The sequence below is a fragment of the Littorina saxatilis genome, linkage group LG8 (assembly GCF_037325665.1).
Source record: "Littorina saxatilis isolate snail1 linkage group LG8, US_GU_Lsax_2.0, whole genome shotgun sequence".
Taxonomy (NCBI): domain Eukaryota; kingdom Metazoa; phylum Mollusca; class Gastropoda; order Littorinimorpha; family Littorinidae; genus Littorina; species Littorina saxatilis.
Window position 1 is genome coordinate 24,643,620 of NC_090252.1, and position 2,500 is coordinate 24,646,119.

At 45.9% G+C, this 2,500-nt stretch overlaps 1 protein-coding gene across 2 annotated transcripts in view; it reads right to left on the reverse strand.

The window, feature by feature from the left end:
• The window catches only part of LOC138973114 (protein eyes shut-like), a 102,700-nt gene that overhangs the window by 95,862 nt on the left and 4,338 nt on the right, over positions 1–2,500 (reverse strand). The window lies entirely within an intron of this gene.

Consider the following 2,500-nt stretch of genomic DNA (forward strand, 5'->3'; position numbering starts at 1 on the left):
TTTCGCCTTACGCGACTTGTTTTAATTTCTTTTCCTATTTTCACAAGCTTTGCATATACTCAAATTCCACAGAATTTAGAGAAAAAAACGAAGTTGATCAGGAGACAAAGCTCGCTCCTCCACCTATCCTCCGTCCCCCCCCCCCCCCCGACACACATGCATACACACACACACACACACACACACACACACACACACACACACACACACACACACAAACAAACGCGCACGTTCACACACACGAACACACACGCACACACTCACATAAACCCACACAGACATGCCTCCGCACATACACTAAACACTACACACACATATATGAACACACACACACACACCCCTCACACACACACACGCACACACATACAAACACACACACACACACACACACACACACACACACACACACACACACACATACACTCTTCAAAAAAAGTGAAGGATCGGTTGAAAAAACGGATCTAATCATAACAAATTAAACATCGACATAATAATTAAAAGATTAATGTGTTTGAATTAACAAATGAACAATGAGTCTTGACCTAGAATTTTGTTTGGCAGGCAGAGTTATTTCCCTTTGTGGGACTTCTCAAAAGCTTCTGCATTTTGGAAGAAAAAGGGTGTTTTTTATAGCCCCATGAAATTTGCGGAACGCATGCCAGGACAAAAGGTTGTGATGCACGTGCTACAACAGGGCCCTGGCTATGAACATCGCTCACCAGCTTGTGTTTAAAGGTTGACACGCTGACACAATTATGCACAGTAGCAACATGCCCCCACGAAGAAAACTGAGCGATTTGGATAGAGGAAGGGCAATAGGATGGCTACAAGACGGTGTTGCTGCCAGGCAAGTGGCCCAGAGGCTTGCAGTGGCTCCCTCTGTCATCATCAGACTAAAACAGAGATTCCACGCAACTGGAAGAGTGCAGGAGCGACAACGTTCTGGTCGGCCCAGAGTCACCACACAAAGAGAGGATCGCTTCATTCAGAGGCAGGCCATGCAACAAAGAATGGCTACGGCAAACAACATTAGGCAACGCCTACAAGCTACCACCAACACTGTTGTTAGTGGTCAGACGATCCGAAACCGCTAACACAACTTTGGCTTGCGTGCAAGGCGTCCAGTCCGAGGAACAACCCTGACTGCTAATCACCGAGCAGCTCGCCGAGCCTGGTGCACTCAACATGTGAGGTGGCAACGTCAGCAGGCTCAGGTGTTGTTTACAGATGAGTCCCGCTTTTGCTTGGAACCTGCTGATGGTCGCATCCGAGTGTGGAGGCGTCGCGGAGAGCGCTTCGCAGAAGGCACTGTTCTGGAACGGCAGCGTTTTGGCGGAGGCTCTGTGATGGTCTGGGGAGGGATCAGCACACGTCTAAGGACACCTCTCTACCATGTAGTGGGCAACTTGACCGGTGTCCGCTACCAGAATGAAATCCTGCAACCCCTGGTCGTTCCAGCCCTCCAAGCGATCGGCCCTAGTGCGATTCTTCAGGATGACAACGCACCTCCCCATCGCTCTGCAGCTGTAAACACCTTCATCCAGCAGGCCAGGGTCAACAGGATGCTGTGGCCTGCCAACAGCCCGGACCTGAACCCCAAAAAGCACATGTGGGACGAGCTTTGTCGTCGGGTACAGCAACATCACCCTCCTCCTGCCAATCTGGGTCAACTGCTGCAATGGCTCCAGCAGGAGTGGAATGGAGTTCCCAGAGCATTCATATGCAACCTGATCCACTCCATGCGCCAACGATGTGTTGAATGCCTGGCACACAACGGAGGGCACACGCATTATTGACAATGATTCACTTTGTTGTGAATTCCATTTTCGATGGTTGTAACGTTTGACACGCTCTAGGTAAATTGTCGCTGCCGCGTTCGATCTTTGCTTTGTTTGTCATTACTCCTTGGTTGTTCAATTATATAATTTTTAAAAAATGAAAGGATTCGGTCTGTTTTGTGTGGCGTGCTTGTAAAAAAGTTATCCTTTACCTTTTTATATTTAGTCAAGTTTTGACTAAATATTTTAACATCGAGGGGGAATCGAAACGAGGGTCGTGGTGTATGTGCGTGCGTGTGTGTGTGTGTAGAGCGATTCAGACTAAACTACTGGACCGATCTTTATGAAATTTGACATGAGAGTTCCTGGGTATGAAATCCCCGAACGTTTTTTTCATTTTTTTGATAAATTTCTTTGATGACGTCATATCCGGCTTTTCGTGAAAGTTGAGGCGGCACTGTCACGCCCTCATTTTTCAACCAAATTCGTTGAAATTTTGGTCAAGTAATCTTCGACAAAGCCCGGGGTTCGGTATTGCATTTCAGCTTGGTGGCTTAAAAATTAATTAATGACTTTGGTCATTACAAATCTGAAAATTGTAAAAAAAAATAAAAATTTATAAAACGATCCAAATTTACGTTTATCTTATTCTCCATCATTTGCTGATTCCAAAAACATATAAATATGTTATATTCGGATTAAAAACAAGCTCTGAAAATTAA